The following is an 18,869-nucleotide window of genomic DNA, read 5'->3' on the forward strand; positions in this document are numbered from 1 at the left end:
GGGAGACACATCCTAAATGGAGACTGGGTAACAACCAGGCAGAGAAGTCAGTAGTTTCAGGAATGCATGACTAGAGAGCTACTCCAGGAGCAGGCTTAAGTAGAAAGAAGAGCTAACTGCAAAGACGCTCTGTCTCAGGCAGTGGGATTGGCTGAGGAGAGCAAGAAGATTGGATGGCCGCAGATGAGGCCTCTGGCTGTAGGATGGAGGCCGGGTTCTGTTCTCAGCGAAATAGGAACCTGGGAAACAGTCAGAAAAGGGTGATGGCGTTATGAGTCACATTTCAAGGCAGGAGGCCTCTGTAGGGGACCAGAGAGCAGCAGAACACCTTCCCTGTTGAAAGGAGACCCACGGTCTTTAGAGACAGCTCCACAATGACTCCAGGATGGACCCTTATTTGTACTGAGCAGTGGTGGTGGCCATCTCTTATGCACCTCAGATCGTGTGCTCACCGAATCCTCTCCACACACTCTGAAGACAACGATGCTAGCCTGCTTATCAGGCAGCCCCAAATAGCACATTCTACCTCTCCAGGGTGGTTTGCTCTGTAAGGGCTGACTTACATGTACCTGGAGCAATGTATGTACATTGACAGACTATGGTTACCAAGAAGGGGAGATATAATTCTGTTTTGCAGAGAAGAAAAGTAAAGCAGACATGATAAGGCACCGGGTCTTCCATCTCCCCCGGCCAAGATTAGCTACACAGTGTGGTAGGTGACCTTGACTTAGAATCACCTAAGATACACGCTTTTGAGTATGTCTATGAGGGAGTTTCCAGAGAGGTCTGACTGAGGTAGACGACTTGACTGCATGGGTCTGAATGTGAGTGGCACTATTCTGCTTGGAAAAGTATTTTCTCCTTTTCATTCACAAAAAGGAGGAAGCAAGATGTTCTATAGCAGACCCCTCTGAAATAAAATACCCTCTCCTGGAAGGAGAAGAGAGGCTCACAAAACTCAGGAAATAAATGAAATTTATAAGGCATAGGAAACTTATGTAAGTTCTAGGAGTCAAAAGACATCTCCCCAAAGTTATAAAAATCAGTATAACTTTGCTAGAAGAGGAGCCTATCTCTGGGGGAGGTAGTCTGCAAGAGGAGCAGGGAGCATGCCGGTCTCCCAGCTGCGTTACAGTCATTCGTAACTCCTTACAGATCTCATAAGGGGCCCTCATTCAGATGCCTGTGGGTAAAGCTGAGAAGCTCACAGTTTATTACATTGACTTGAATGTACTTATTCTTTAGTCTGTCATCAGTGTCCTGTGTGGGGCGAAGAGACATTTGTTTATGTTTCTCTGGGAAAACACACACAACACAAGAGTACTAGCATTTACTGCTCTTCTTCCTGAGTGCAGGTACAATGTGGACATTCCGGCCACCAAAACTGTGATAGTTTGTATATGCTCGACCCAGGGAGTGGCACTATTAGTAGGCATGGCCTCGTTGGAGTGGGTGTGGCCGTGTTGGAGTAGGCATGGCCTTGTTGGAGTAGGTGTGCCACTGTGGGCCTGGGCTTTAAGACCCTTATCCTAGCTGCCTGGAAGCCAGTCTTCTCCTCACAGCCTTCAGATGAAGATGTAGAACTCTCAGCTCCTCCTGCACCACGCCTGCCTGGATACTGCCATGCTCCCACCTTGAAGATAATGGACTGAACCTCTGAACCTCTAAGCCAGCCCCAATGAAATGTTTTCCTTATAAGAGTTGCCTTGGTCATGGTATCTGTTCACAGCATTAAAACCCTCACTAAGACAACAGCTGAAACCCCACTGGCTGCCACGCCCTCTCCTCCACCAACTGGACTCTCAAACTGTGAAGCAAAACAAACACTGCTTGCTTGATTTGCCTTTGTTTGTGTTTTTGCTGCTTCAGTAAGCTAAGAGCGGCAGCTACTAGAGCACATCAGTACAGAGGAGTGGGACCTTTAAGCTTTGAACTGTGGGATATTCACCAAGGAAAGCTTCAGACAGAGAGTGGAGTCGACCGAAGAGAAAGACTGCGTGTGCTACAGACAGTAGAACTGGAGGCTCAGAACTTCCCTTGGTTCTCAGAGTCCAGATAATGTTGCCACACACCTTAGGTGCTGGGCATGACCTGCAGCCTTTGGCATTGCCCTGTTGGCTGTCAGTGTGCATTGATCCTGTATCTCCTTACTACCTACCCCAACACTGCTCCTTCAGAAAGAGGATATTTCTTCAACACCATTGCATATTGGAAACCTACGGCGTCACTTGTTTATTGATTTCACGGGGCCTCATGGGTAAGAGATTACCTTGATTCTCAGAAGGAATTTGGGCAGAACTGTTAAAGGCTACCAAGACTCTTGCGGTTAGACTGGATGCATATTGCATTATGAGACAGTCACTATTTTAAAAGCCATGAACCTAAGGAAACTAGAGGGCGGAATTTGATGACTGGAAGGTGATGTCCATGTATATAAGCTTGACAGGGGTAGACATGATGGTTGATCTTGACTATAAACATGACATGACTTAGACTCACTTAGGAGACACACTTTTGGGTGTCGGTGAGGATGATTGCACAGAGATTACCTGAGATAGGAAGATCTGCCAGGAATTCGAGAGTCTGGACAAGAAAGTGAATGTCTGAGCACCGGCATCCATCTTTCTATCTGCTGCTCTCACTGCCCCAGTAAAGTCTCTGTTACTGTCACATCTTCTGTACCGTGATGGACTGTTCTTCAAACCATGAGACAATAAACTCAAGTTATTTTGCCCAGGGATTTTTTTTTCCTTAGGCAGGAAAAACAACAAACAAATAAGCAAGCAAGCAAACAAGCAACAAAGACAGCTCATCTTGCAAACATCAAGCATGTGGTACCGGTCCTCGGATGGAAATCTGGTGTCTGAGTACTGCCCTAGAGAGGAAGAAGACAAAAGCCTAGAACAAGAACAGTGGGGTCAGAGGCCAACCTGGGAGCTTGAACCCGGTTTTCACCGGGTTCCTGGAGGTCCCATCTGCCCCATGCCATGAATGTACAAGGAGAAAGAAAATAAACCACTTTTCCTTTGAGGGGAGTTTGGCTTTGAAGGACCAGAAGAGCTATTTGTAACACTTTTAACCCCTTTTATAGATAGATCAGTTTGTTAAGGAGGATGACAGAGAAAGGAATGGTGGTTTTAGGAGCAGAAATTTTAAAAGGTTTAGGTGGGGGCTGGGGAGCAGGCTCAGTGAAAGCATGCTGGCTATACAAGCAAGAGGGCCTGAGCTCAGATCCCAGAATCCATCTACAAGGAAACCTGTGAACGACTGTGCATGTGACAGAACCACCCTATCTCTGGGCAGGTAGGAGACAGGAAGCTCACCAGGGCCTGCTGGATACCAACCTAGCTCCAGGATCACTGGCAGACCCTGTCTCAAGGAAATAAGACAGAGAATGATAGGATAGGTCACTGGACATCTCCCAGAGCACACTGTTATACACACACACACACACACACACACACACACACACACACACGGGATTTATCAGAATGGCCTACAGGCTGTGATCCAGATAGACCAAAAAGGGCTGTCTACCAATGGAAGTTCCAAGAATACAGTAATTGTTCCATCCATGAAACTGAAAGTCTCAGGTGGTCTTCAGTAGATGCCAGAAGAAGGAGGCTCTAACACCAGTGAAAGAATGACACTTGCCAGCAAGATCAAGAATGAGCAAGCAAAACCAATGAGCTTCCATCTTCAACGTCCTTTATACAGGCTGCCAGTAGATGGTGTGGCCCAGATTAAAGGTAGATCGTTCCAACTCAAAAGATATGAATAAAAAATGGCTATTCCCTTTTCAAATGATTTAATTAAGGGGGGAAAAATCCCTCACAGGCATGCCTAGCTGCTTGACTTTTTGTTAATTTCTGATGTAGTCAAGTTGACAACCAAGCATAGGCATCACAGGAGGAAGGATTCGGGGGGGGGGGTGAGAGATGTTGGGGGAGAAGGCTTACAATTCCAGGTTACAATTCCCACCATTGTGGGAAAGTCAGAGGCAAGAATTTGAGATAGCTGCTCACATTACATCCACAAGAGAAGGAGGAGAAACAAATGCACCCTTGCTAGCTTTCTTCACTCATATATAGTACAGGGCCTGGCCTAGGGAATGGCACCACCTAAAATGGGCTGGGCTTTCCTACATCAATTAACACTGAAGACAATCCTCCACCATTGTGTCCAGAGGCCAACATGCTCTAAATAATTCTTCAGCTAAGAATTCCTTCTGAGATGACTCTAAAATCGTGTCAGGTTGAAAATAAAAGCTAACCATCAATCTTATCCCAGTTCTTCTCTCAAGAAGAACTTGTCACAAGACCAGTGGCTCCCACGCCCTGCTCAGGCACACTGTACCATGTTGTTCTAGAGCCAGAGGGATCTGAGAAGTTTGCCCTTCTTCTCAGCACGGCTGAACCAGGAATTCACTCCATAAGCTTTCTTTCTTTCTTTTTAATCTATTATTTACCATCCACTCTTGCAGATATCTCTTGATGGTTTTGCTTTTGTTTGAATTTGCTCTGTTAGGGTTTTAGGACTGTGTTTGTGCTTCTCCACCCAGCTTACTGTAAGGCTTTCCTCCTCCTACACTTGTCAGCCACATCATATATGCTCTCTCCTTCTTCATCGTCTTAGCAGCTTTTGCTGTCATCCCTCCTCTTTTTGCTTCTTAGTTGTAACTCTCTATGGATTTAACAGACTCTAACCCCCACACCCCGGAGGGGGGCTGTCTGGGGACTGACCCCATCCCAGCTCTTCCCTGCCTTCTTTACTCACCTGCCCTCACGTGCTCCCCATTGTTACGATAAACACCACCAGCAAAAGGTGCCTGAGGAGAAAAGGGTTTATTTCCTATTACAGCTCGGACTTAGTCCAGCATGAAAAGAAGTCAAGGCAGGCACTCAAGGCGTGAACCTGGGGGTAGGAACTGAAACAGAGGTCATGGAGGAGTGCTGATTATTGCTTTGCACAGTTTCCTTTCTAGTGCAACCCAGGACTACTCGCCCAAGCGTGGCACTACCCAGACTGGGTGGGACTCTGGTCCTTCCATTTCAGTTGTCAATCAAGGAAAGGTCCCAAAGGCTTTCCCATAGGCCCATGTGATGGGAGGCATTTTCTCAACTGAGGCTCCCTCCTTCAGATAACGTTAGTTCTGTAAAGTTGATAAGGAAACAGAACAGAACAGGCCCTGTGCCTCAGTTTTTTCTTTCCAAAGGAGACCTAATACTTCATCCTTCTCCCTGCCTGCCCTGCTTCTCTCCTCACTCCTAATCCCATTAACTAAAAGCTGAATATACTTTATACTATCCTTAGTTATTTATTCTCCAACAGTTATTAAAGTCAAAAGGGACATTGTTATTAATTTCCTAGTACATCAATTGCATAGTGTAATATCAAACATCTGCAGTTGCTCTCCTAGTTAATACCGTACTTGGGGAATATTATACAGCTTACACCAGGCACCTTGAGCTCTGGTCTGAGAAATTATTTCTGAACTAAACACTCAATTCTATCACATCCAAATCCCACTTGAACACTGCAAATACATCAACTCAAAGAATATAGCTGATAAAAAAAATAACAACAGATGCATAAATCCCAATGCAGTAACATAAGAAACAGGAAAAACAAAGATTCCACCAAAATTTATTAACCCTACAGTAATGGCATCTAGTGAGAATGGGTTACATAAAAATCCCAGACTGAGAACTCAGATAATGATCGTATGTTCAAAGTCTCTCTCTCTCTCTCTCTCTCTCTCTCTCTGTCTCTCTGTCTCTGTCTCTGTCTCTCTCTCTCTCTCTCTCTGTCTCTCTGTCTCTCTGTCTCTGTCTCTGTCTCTCTCTCTCTCTCTTTCTCTCTCTGTCTCTCTTTCTGTCACACACACACACACACACACACAGAGAGAGAGAGATGAACTGTAAATTAAGGAAGGTAGCAGATGGCATAAAAGAAGCTGAACATTTGATCAAAGGTGAAACAGTAGGACAGGAAGGAAATGGGATGAGGTCGGTATGAAAACCCTTGTGGAAATACACTTCTTTCTACGCTAATTTAAAATATGTGCTTTTACAAATGTTTAACAAAGGTCCTCTGCATGGATGAACCATGCTACCTTGGAAGACATGGGTTATTGAATAAAAAAAAATCTCAGGGCCAGAGGGATATTGTCTTATGAGTTATTGACCAAGAGCTTTCAGAAGCCCCCAAATGACACAGGGTTACAAAATGACACAGGGTTACAAAAGGAGTGGGGTGGTTAGGTTACAAGAAACTCTATGGCCAAAGAAACTCGGGAGAAAAGGGTTTACTCTGCTTAAGCTTACACATTGCAGTTCATTGTCAAAGGAAGACAGGACAGGAACTCAAACAAGGCAGGGACCTGGGTGCGGGAGATGATCTGAAGCCATGGAGGGGTGCTGCTTGCTGGCTTGCTCCTCATGGCTTACTCAACATGCTTTCTTATAGAATCCATGACCACCAGCCAGGGATTGTACCACTCAAAATGGTCTGTGCCCTCCCCCCATTTATCACTAAGAATGCTCTACAGGCTTGCATAGGCCTGATTTTATGAAGGCATTTGGTTAATTGAGGCTTGCTCCTCTTAGATGACTTTAGCCTGTCCAATTGGCATGAAACTAGACAGTACAGTTGGGGACCTGAGGTGTATACAATTAAGATACATTGTATACATACATGAAATTGTCAAAGAACAAGAGATAGTCTCTTCAAAATAAAATTAATAAAAAGTTAGCCATTACAATCTATCCCTTGTCAACTTGACACACAAACACATCATAGCCTTCTATTCTTTGTTCCTATGGCCTCACACTTATTTCATAATGCAGCCCAAATTTAGAAAGTCTACCAATTCTGCAATAGTCCCAACGAATTAAAAGCCCAAAATTTCTTAGCTATGAAATCCTTTCAGAATAAAGAGCAAGTTTCAGACTTTATACATATTATAAACAAGATCATACCAAATGAATAAGCACACTGAAGCAAAACCAAAACCTAGCAGAGGAAAGATCAAATCTTGCAGCTCCAGTGATCAGAATCTGTGGCTCATGATGTAATCTGGACTCCAGAGAAGCCATCTGCAGTGCTCAGAGCTTTTCTTGTAGGCATAGGCCAGCTCCATTTTACATCTGCAATTTTATGTGGCGGAAATGCCTTGGCATCTCTTATATCCTGAGGTCTCCATAGCAACTAAGGCTTCATCTTCACCAGTGAATGGCCTTTTCAGTCCTCTCTGCAGGGATTCTAATACTTTCACAAGGTTGGTGCCAGTCTCAGACCAGTCTCAGACCTCTGCATGTCTTCATGGCACAGATGACTAGCACATTGCCACGTTCTTCTGACATGGAAAAGCCTTGCCCACCTTGATGGCCGCTGGATCAGTTTCCGTGCTTTGATCAGGAGGAAACATTTCCCGATGGTCCTAATGGAGCACAGGTTTCAGCTCAGAGGTGCTGATCATTTGGCAACTGCAGCTGCTTCTTTATGCCATCTAATCAGATTCACCCAGATTCTTAACCAAAATATCATAGGAATATCTGCTAGTCCAGGTAACAAAAAAGGTCTAGTTCTTTTTGAATCAATCATTTTTTTTAATTTTTAATATTTTTATTACATATTTTCCTCAATTACATTTCCAATGCTATCCCAAAAGTCCCCCATACCGCCCCCCACTTCCCTACCCACCCATTCCCATTCTTTTGGCCCTGGCATTCCCCTATATTGGGGCATATAAAGTTTGCAAGTCCAATGGGCCTCTCTTTCCAGTGATGGCCGACTAGACCATCTTTCGATACATATGCAGCTAGAGACAAGAGCTCCGGGGTTCTGGTTAGTACATCATGTTATTCCAACAATAGGGTTGCAGATCCCTTTAGCTCCTTGGGTACTTTCTCTAGCTTCTCCATTGGGAGCCCTGTGATACATCTAATAGCTGACTGTGAACATCCACTCCTATGTTTGCTAGGCCCCGGCATCGTCTCACAAGAGACAGCTATATTTGGGTCCTTTCACCAAAATCTTGCTAGTGTATGCAATGGTGTCAGCGTTTAGAAGCTGATTATGGGATGGATTGTTTACATTTCAAATGATATCCCCCCCCTTCCCAGTTAGCCCTCCACAACATCCCCATTCCATCCCCTCTCCCCCCTCCCTTGGCCTCTATGAGGGTACTCCCCCACCCACTCACCAACTCCCACCTCACAGCCCTAGATTCCCATTGCACTGGGATATCAATCTTCCACAGGACCAAAGGCCTCCCTTCCCTGTGGTGTCAGACAAGGCCATCCTCTGCTACATATGTAGCTGGAGCAATGGGTCCCTCCATGTGTACTCTTTGGTTGGTGGTTTAGTCTCTGGGAGCTCCAGGTGGTCCGGTTAGTTGATATTGTTCTTACTATGGACTTGCAATCCCCTTCAGCTCCTTCAATCCTTCCCCTAGCTCTTCCATTGAGGTCTGGGTGCTCAGTCCAATGGCTGGCTGTGAGTATTTGCATCTGCATTGGTCAGGTGCTGGTAGAACCTCTCAGGGGGTAGCCATACCAGGCTCCTGTCAGCAAGCACTTCTTGGCATCAGCAATAGTGTCATGTTTGGTGCTGGCAGATAAGATGGATCCCTAGGTGGGGCAGTCTCTGGATGGCCTTTCCTTCAGTCTCTGTTCTATTTTTTTTTTTTGTCCCTGCCTTTCCTTTGGACAGGAACATTTCTGGGTTAAAAATGTTGCTATGGGTAGGTGGCCCCATCCCTCAACTGAGGGCTGGGCCTGCCTACTAAAGGTGGTCTCTACGGGTTTTATCTCTGCTTTATTCTGTATTTCCACTAAGGTCATCCTCATTGGGTCCTGGAATACTTTGCTTCCCTGGCATCTGGGACTTTCTAGTGGCTAACCCCCAGTTCCCATCCTCCACAACTACATACCTCCATTCAATTTCCTGACCCTCTTACTTTCCCCTGTCTCCTCCCACACCTGATCCTGCCCTGCTTTTTGTCTCCCTCTTCTCTTCCCCTCTCATATCTCTCCCTTCCTCTACCTTCTGTGATTATTTTGTTTCCCCTTCTAAGTAGGACTGAAGCATGCACACTTTGGTCTTCCTTCTTGGTGAGCTTAACATGGCCTATGAGTTGTACCCTCTGTATTCCACGATTTTGGGCTAATAACCACTTATCAGTGTCAGTGAGCACATACCATGTGTGTTCTTTTGTGTCCTCACTCAGGATCATATTTTCTAGCTCCATCCATTTGCCTGTGAATTTCACGAAGTCATTGTTTCTAAAAGCAGAGTAGTATTCCATTGTATAAATGTACCACATTTTCTGGATCCATTCCTCTGTTGAGGGACATCTGGGTTGTTTCTAGCTTCTGGCTACTATAAATAAGGCTGCTATGAATATAGTGGAGCATGTGTTCTTGTTAAATGTTAGAGCATCTTTTGGGTATATGCCCAGTAGTGGTATAGCTGGGTCCATGGGTAGAACTATTTCCAATTTTCTGAGGAAACACCAGACTGTTTTTCAGAGTGTTTGTACCAGCTTGCAATCCCACCAGCAATGAAATAGTGTTCCTCTTTCTCCACATCCTTGCCAGCCTCTGCTGTCACCTGAGTTTTTGATCTTAGACATTCTGACTGGTGTGAGGTGGAGTCTCAGGGTTGTTTTGATTTGCATTTCCCTGATGCTAAGGATGTTAAACATTTCTTTAAGTGCTTCTCAGCCATGCGGTATTCCTCAGTTGAGAATTATTTGTTTAGCGCTGTACCCCATTTTTAATAGGGTTATTTGGGTTTCTGGAATCTAACTTCTTGAGATCTTTGTATATTTTGAATATTAGCACTCTATTGGATGTAGGGTTGGTAAAGATCTTTAACCAATCTGTTGGTTGATGTTTTGTCCTATTAACAGTCTCCTTTTCTTTACAGAAGCTTTTCAATTTTATGAGGCCCCATTTGTCTATTGTTTATTTTAGAGCCTGAGCCATTGGTTTTCTGTCCAGGAAATTTTCCCATGCTGATGTGTTCAAGACTCTTTCCTGATTTCTCTTCTATTAGGTTCAGCATATTTGGTTTTATGTGAAGGTCCTTGATCCACTTGGCCTTGAGTTTTGTACAAGGAGATAAGAATGGATCAATTCACATTCTTCTACATGCTGACCGCCAGTTGAACCAGCACCATTTGTTGAAAATGTTGTCTCTTTTTCCACTGGATGGTTTTAGCTTCTTTGTCAAGGATCAATTGACCATAGGTGTGCGAGTTTATTTCTGGGTCTTCAATTCTATTCCATTGATCTACCTGCCTGTTTCTGTACCAATATCATGCAGTTTTTTTTGTTTTTTTTTTTATCACAATTGTTGTGCAGTACAGCTTCAGGTTAGGGTTAGTGATTCCCTCAGAAGTTCTTTTATTGTTGTGAATCATTTTCACTATCCTGTGTTTTTTTTTTTTTTTTGTTATTCCAGATGAATTTGAGAATTGCTATTTCTATCTCTGTGAAGAACTGAGTTGGAATTTTGATAGGGATTGGATTAAATCTGTAGATTGCTTTTGGTAAGAGGGACGTTTTTCCTCTGTTAATCCTGCAGAACCATGAGCATGGGAAACCTTTCCATCTTCTGAGGTCTTCTTCGATTTCTTTCATCAGAGACTTGAAGTTCTTTTCATACAGATCTTTCACTTGCTTGGGTAGACTCACACCAAGATATTTCATATTATTTGTGACTACTGGGAAGGGTGTCGTTTCCCTAATTTCTTTCTCAGCCTGTTTATCCTTTGAGTAGAGGAAGGCTACTGATTTGTTTGAGTTAATTTATATCCAGCCACTTTGCTGAATTTGTTTATCAGCTGTAGGAGTTCTGTGGTAGACTGTTTGGGGTCACTTAAGTATACTATCATATCATCTCCAAATAGTAATATATTGGCACCCTTCTTTCCAATTTGTATCCCTTTGACCCCCTTTTGTTGCCTAATTGGTCTGGGGAGAACTTTGAGTTCTATATTGGATAGGGGGAGAGTGGGCAGCCTTGTCTTATCCCTGATTTTAGTGGGATTGCTTCAAGTTTCTCTCCATTTAGTTTGATGTTGGCTACTGGTTTGCTGTATATTGCTTTTATTATGTTTAGGTATGGGCCTTGAATTCCTGATCTTTCCAAGACTTTTAACATGAAAGTGTATTGTATTTTGTCAAAGACTTTTTCAGCATCTAATGAGATAATCATGTTTTTTTTTCCCCTTTGAGTTTGTTTATATAGTGGATTGCATTGATGGATTTCTGTATGTGTAACCATCCCTGCATCCCTGGGATGAAGTCCACTTGACCATGGTGAATAATCGTTTTGATGTATTCTTGGATTTGGTTTGTGAGAATTTTATTGAGTATTTTGCATTGATATTAATAAGGGAAATTGGTCTGAAGTTCTCTTTCTTTGTTGATCTTTGTGTGGTTTAGGTATCAGCATAACTGTTGGTTCATAAAATGAATTTGGTAGTGTTCCTTCTGTTTCTATTTTATGGAATAGTTTGAGAGTTTGAGAAGTATTGGTATTAGGTTTTCTTTGAAGGTTTGATAGAATTCTGAACTAAAACCATCTGGCTCTGGGCTTTTTTTGGGAGGGGGGAGGGTGAGAGACTTTTAATGACTACTTCTATTTCCTTAGGGATTATGGGACTGTTTAGATGGTTTATGTGGTGCAGTCGTGAGTCTAAATTAAACAGTGCCAGGGAGATAAAGCATGCGGGAACATGGCTAAAAGGCAGCTGCTAATGGTAGGTAAACGTGACCACTTAGTGAATGGGAGTGATCCTATCTGAGACCTATATTGTAAATAGCTCTCTGTAATTGCAGGGAATTTGAAGTGAAAATTCAATTTATTCTTTAGCATTATGCTTGCCTAATTCTGTCAGAGTTTCAACAGTGTCCTTTTAAGAGCCATAGATAAGGACGGGTACTCAGCAGAATGCAAATTTTCAACAAACCTGATATAACCCTGGCCTTTGGTGGACAAAAAAAAAAAAAAAAATTGGATTAGCTGCCTTTGCTCTAGACTTATTTTTCATGTGTCTTGTCTAATTTTTACTTCTGATTTAACTTTGGTACCTGGTATCTGTCTATAAAATTATCCATTTAATCTAGATTTCCCAGTTTTGTTGAGTATAGGCTTTTGTAGTAGGATCTGATGATTTTTTTTTAATTTCCTCAGTTTCTGTTATTATGTCTACCTTTTAATTTCTGATTTTATTAATTTGGATACTGTCTCTGTGCCCTCCAGTTAGTATGGCTAAGGGTTTATCTATCTTGTTGATTTTCTCAAAGAACCAATTCCTAGTTTTATTGATTCTTTGTACAGTTATCTTTGTTTCTAATTGGTTGGTTTCATCCCTGAGTTTGAGTATTTCCTGCCTTCTACTCCTCTTGGGTGGATTTGCTTCTGTTTGTTCTAGAGCATTCAGATGAGCTGTTAAGCTGCTAGTGTCTGCTCTCTCCAATTTCTTTATGGAGCCATTCAGAGCTATGAGTTTTCCTCTTAGAACTGCTTTCATTGTGTCCCATAAGTTTGGGTATGTTGTGCCTTCATCTTTATTAAACTCTAGAAAGTCTTTAATTTCTTTCTTTATTTCTTCCCTGACCAAGTTATCATTTAGTAGATAGTTGTTCAACTTCCATGTATATGTGGGCTTTCTGTTATTTTTCTTGTTATTAAAGACCAGCCATAGTCCATGGTGGTCCAATAGAATACATGGGATTAATCCAATCTTCTTGTATCTGTTGAGTCTTGTTTTCTGTCCAAATATATTGTCAATTTTGAAGAAGGTACCATGAGATACTGAGAAGAAAGTATACTCTTTTATTTTAGGGTGAAATGTTCTGTAGACATCTGTTAAATCCATTTTGTTCATAACTTCTGTTAGTTTCAGTGTGTCTCTATTTGGTTTCTGTTTTTATGATCTGTCCATTGTTGACAGTGGGGTGTTGAAGTTTCCCACTATTATTGTGCGAGGTCTAATGCATGCTTTGAGCCTTAGTAATGTTTCTTTTACAAATGTGTGTGCCCTTGCATTTGGGGCATAGGTGTTCAGAATTGAGAGTTCATCTTGGTGAATTTTTCCTTTGATGAGTATATAGTGTCCTTCCCCATCTTTTATGGTAACTTTTAGTTGAAAGTCTATTTTATTTAATATGAGAATAGCTACTCCAGCTTGTTTTGGGGGGACCACTTGATTGAAAATTTTTTTCTAGCCGTTTACTCTGAGGTAGAGTCTGTCATTGTCCCTGAGGTGCATTTCCTGTATGCAGCAAAATGCTGGATCCTGTTTACATATCCAGTCTGTTAGCCTATGTCTTTTTATTGGGGAATTGAGTCCATTGGTGTTGAGAGATATTAAAGACCAAAGATTGCTTGTTATGGTTATTTTTGTTGTTAGAAGTGGAATTATGTCTGTGTGGTTCTCATCTTTTGGGTTTGTTGTGAGAAGATTAATTTCTTAGTCTTTGTTGGGTGTAGTTTCTCTCTTTGTGTTGGAGTTTTCCTTCTGTGTAGGGCTGTGTTAGTGGAAAGGTATTGCTTAAATTTGGTTTTGTCATGGAATATCTTGGTTTCTCCATCTATGGTGATTCAGAGTTTTGCTGGAAATAGTATCCTGGGCTGGCATTTGTGTTCTCTTAGTGTCTGTATGACACCAATCCAAGATTCTGAGGCTTTTTAGAGTCTCAGTTGAGAAGTCTGGTGCAATTTTGATCTGTCTGTCTTTATATGACTTGATGTTTTTCCCTTACTGCTTTCAATATTTTTTCTTTGTTCTGTGCAGGAATTTCTTTTCTGGTCCAATCTGTTTAGTGGTCTATAGGCTTTTTGTGTGTTCATGGGCATTTCTTTCTTTAGGTTAGGGACATTTTCTTCTATAATTTTGTTGAAAATGTTTACTGGCCTTTTGATCCTCACTCTCTTCTATACCTATTATCCTTAGGTTTGGTCTTTTCATTGTGTCCTGAATTTGTTGAATGTTTTGAGTTAGGAGCTTTTTGCTTTATGTATTGTCTTTGACTGTTGTGTCAATGTCTTCTATGGTATCTTCTGCATCTGAGATTCTCTCTTCCATCTCTTGTATTCTGTAGGTGATGCTTGCATCTGTGACTCCTGCTCTCTTTCCTAGGTTTTCCATCTCCAGGGTTGTCTCTCTATGTGTTTTTTTTAATGTTTCTATTTCCATTTTTAGATCCTGCATGTTTTGTTCAATTCCTTCACCTGTTTGGTTGTGTTTATCTGTATTTCCTCTTTAAGGCCTTCTTCTTGTTTACCTGTGTTCTCCTATATTTCTTTATGGGAGTTATTTATGTCCTTCTTAAAGTCCTCTATCATATTCATGAGATGGGATTTTAGAACTCAATCTTGCTTATCACCTGTTTTGGGGTATCCAGAGCTTGCTATGATGGAAGAACTGAGTTCTGATGTTGCCAAGTAGTATTGGTTTCTGTTGCTTATGTTCTTGTACTTGCCTCTCTCCATCTGGTTGTCTCTGGTGTTAACTGGCCTTACTGTCTTTGACTAGAACCTGCCTCTCCTGCCAGCCTGTGATCCTGTGATCCTGATGTGTCCAAACTCCTGGGGGTCAAGCTGCATTTGAGTATGAGCTGAGTGGGTGGGGATCCAGAGCACAGGTTCCACTCCCAGGTGCAAGTCAAAATTCTAGTTCTTGAAACATAATCTGGCTCCACCAGCAATGTTACTCTCAATACTACCACCTTTCAAGTTCCTTCAAGAATTATCCATTAATCTATGAGTACCCAGTGACTATTCTAGCCCAAAGCTTCCACATTCCACCCTCAACATAGTCCAAGGTATAAAAGACACAGGCTCAGTTATGTCACAATGACACTACTTCATGGTACCAGTTTTACTTCATGGTACCAGTGTTGCCATGATGAAACACTCTGATCAAAGGAACATAGTGGAGGAAAGGATTTATCTGCCTTATGGTTTCAGACTATAGTATGTCATTGCAGGAAGTCACAGAGGCAAAAGCCTGAGAGAGCTGGTCACACCACATCCACATTCAGAACCAGAAAGAAGTAAATGTATGCAAGTGTCTTGGCTTAGACTCTTGCTTGTCCTTAGCAGTCTTCTCTCACAGAGGACAGGACCCAGCCTAGAAATGGTGCTGCCCACAGTGGAATGGGTCTTCTGATGTCAATTAACCACCAGGACAAACCCCCACTGGCATGCTCACAAGCCAACCTGATATGAACAATCCTTCCATGAGACTCCCTTCTTCAGTTGTTCAAAGTTGTGTCTAGTTGACAATCGAAGCTGATCCTCCCACTCACACACACTCAGATGGTTAATTGCAATTTGATGAGATATGGTGTGGGATTGTCTTGATTGTGTTAGTTAAGGTGGGACAACCTGTCCAATGTGGGTGGTAAGCTTCTCTGAGGCAGGATCCTAGACTGTATACAAAGGAGAAAGGGAACACGAGCATTCATCTCTCTTCTTCTTCATCATTGTGAATATGACACAGTCAGCTATTTCAAGTTCCTATTGTTGGGTTTTCCCAGACACAATGGGCTGTAGCCTGGAACTATGAGCCAACGTAAATGCTTCCTTCCTTAAGTTCCTTTGTCAGGGTATTTTGACAGAGCAACAAAAATTAAGTGTGGTGGTTGGGATGAAAATGGCCTCTATAGGCTCATATATTTGAATGTTTAGTCCCAAGTTAGTGGAACTGTTCAGGAAGGATTAGAAGGTGTGGTCTTGTTGGAGGAGGTGTGTCACTGGGGTGAGCTTTGAAGTTTCAAAAGCCCACTCCACACCCAGTTAGTGCTCTCTGCCTTATGTTTGTGGATCAGGATTAAGATCTTAGCTACCATTTCATCACCAGGTCTGCTTGTCTGCTGCCATGATCCCTACCATGACAATCATATTTCACCTCTGGAACTATCAGCCCCCAATAAGCTATTTCTTCTATAAGTTGTCTTGGAGGTCATGGTGTTTTGTCATAGAATTGTAGTAACAGTAAAGTAACTAATACAGTAACCAACAGACACACACACACAAGTGTGTGCACACACACATGCTCATCTGCACACATGCACACACAGGCATCCCTGTACACCTCACCAAGCTTCTGAGTCCTCCTTGTGTTCTGTGAGCCTGCTCCTTGGCCCTGTTGACCCTCCCTGCATCTTTGGTTAGCATCATGCTTGGTTGAAAACTTGTTGAGTTACCCCTTGGCAGCCAACCTAAGGACTCTCCAGATCAGGGATGAACCTGGGAGGCAGAGCACCTCTGGCTGGGTCATGTGCTGTCTCTCTCACTTGTTTCTTTTCGTTCCCTTTTTACTGTCCCACTGCCATTCTCTCCGTCTGTGCCTCTGACTCTGCTGTCTCCTCTCTTTCATCTTCCCTCCTCTCCTCCTCTTCTGTAATTTATCTTGTGCCTTGTTTCCTTCATCTCTTCTCTGTAAACCCTAAGGACCCTTACTTAGCATATAAGGCTAGGCTCTGGTTTCTTCATTACCTGGATTCCTTCACTGAACTAGGATCCCTGTGAAAGCCAGTGACCTTTACTCAAGTACTTTTCTAAAGAAGGGCTCCTTAAGTCTCTTCCACTTCATGTGTGGGGCACACACATGTTTGTGTGCATGTGCAAGCAGATGCCAGAAGAAGTGTCTCCTTTTATCACTCTCCATATTATTCCTATGAGATAAGATCTCTCACTGAATCTAAAACTCACTGTTTTGGCCAGCCTAGTTAACCAGCAAAGATTCACGGGTCTCTGAACACATCAAGTTGGGGTTAGAGGCTCACACAGCTATGCCTAGCCTTTACATGGGTGCTAAGGTCCTTGTACTTGCACAGCAAGAACTCTGAGCCACCGAGCCATCTTCCCAGCCCCCATACACTTTATTGTCTAATAAATTTTTATGCAGCCTTTGGAACACAGGTATATGAATTAGGTGTACAAATCAAACACTGATATAAATCATGAAGAAATTCATTTAAAAACAGTTCTTTGATATACACATAATTTTACCATTTATTAAAGATGAAAGCAAATTTGCATGCTAATGAGATGGACTCGCTTGTTCATTTTTACATAAAGAATTAAATCTTGGCTGAATATTTAATAGTGCAGGATGTCGAGCATCTTCAATGTTTTCCAGAGTTGCTCAATATTTTGATTTTATAGTCATCAATGCTGAGAATACCACTTTGCATAAATACATAGTACAAAATGGTAGAAGTATGTTTAGGGCCATTTCAGAAATTGTTGGAAATTCTGTCCTAATCCCAAGCCAGGATTCATTTAATGATTCTTTTTTTAAATGCAACTCAAGTCAGAAACTCAAACAGCAATTTTTAAAGTCAAACACTCTAACACAATACAACCCAAATATATACTAATTTGATATTTACATGCTGAGGAAAGGCAGTAGGAAATGCGGGAAGGCTTTGTTGTCTGGATTAAACAGCTCTGTTACTGTGAGAGCAGGAAGTTTTACATGAACAATCAGAACACTGAGATCCAGACCAGGAAGGGAACCCCAGACTGGAAACACTTGCTGCACAAGTCTCAGGACATGAACTCAGTACCTATCACCACTTACGGGGCCTCGATGTCATCTGATGGCACATGCTGGAAGCACAGAGTTGAGGAGACAGACAGGCAGATTCCTGGAGCTCTTTAGCCAGCCAGCCAGCCAGCCAGCCTGCCTACCACTCTGTGAGTCCTACGTCTCAGGGAGAGACTCTGCCTCAAAAACCAACATGGACGCATCCTAAGGAATGACATCCAAGGTTGACACCCTGGCTCCCACTTCTCCAACATTCATACAACCTACCCCCAACAAGCCACTCCATTTTATAACATGGAACAGTCTAGAATCTGAGCTGTTGGGGGGGGTGATGAATTTGTTACATTATATAGTGAACAAATATTGTCAAGTGGTCAGAATCAAAACTTCAGCAAGGTTGCACTGTGCAATATAAGTGAACATTGCAAACAAAACAAAACAAAACAAACAAACCAAAAATCCCTTAGACTAATGACACATTTCATTTTGAAGTAACTTGGTTTTCTTCATGTTTAGAAACCTTTTCTGGTGCTATTGTGTGTTTGTGTGTGTGTATCTGTGTGTGTGTGTCCATCACTTTCAGTTTCATGACCTTAGTATAAAAAACTGAGTTCTAGAAGAATCTGTGGCATGGACCAGAGACTGAAAGCCGTGCACAGAGGCAATGGGCTGGCTGAGGCTTGTCCTTTCTGTACTACTATAGATTGGATACCAACTCCCTGCCTAAGGGTTCAGTTTCTTGGAAAGAATTCAGATGCATTCCCAGATGTTCTGCAAGCAAGGCCAAGAATCTGGAGTGGGGAACCAAGTTAGCATCTGAGTGACTCAACACATGGAAATGGGCTAGATATCCAGTGTGATACAGACACTGATGGAAAGCAAGGTATTTTAAGGACTTCCTACCCAGCTTTAACTGTCAAGTTGATAGCCTGGAGTCACCTGAGAAGGGAGTCTCTACTGAGAAATTGCCAACATTGGATTGGCATGTGAGCACATTTGTGGGGGATTGTCTTAATTGTGAATAGATGAAGAGGATCCAGCCCACTGAGGGTGGTACAATCCCTAGGCAGGTAGTCCTCAGATGCATAAAAAAGCAGTCAAATCTGAGTTTGGGAGTAACCAGAAAGGATTATTTATTTATTTATTTATTTAGGTCATTCCTACCTTCAAGCTCCTATTGGAGCTCCAGCCCTGACTTCTCTCAGTGATGGACTCTGACCTGGAAATGTGAGCCAAGTTGTTTTGGGCCAGAGTATTCTTGTTTGTTTTTTGTTTTGTTTTGTTTTTAATT

This window comes from Mus caroli, chromosome 2 (genome assembly GCF_900094665.2).
Source record: "Mus caroli chromosome 2, CAROLI_EIJ_v1.1, whole genome shotgun sequence".
Lineage (NCBI taxonomy): Eukaryota > Metazoa > Chordata > Mammalia > Rodentia > Muridae > Mus > Mus caroli.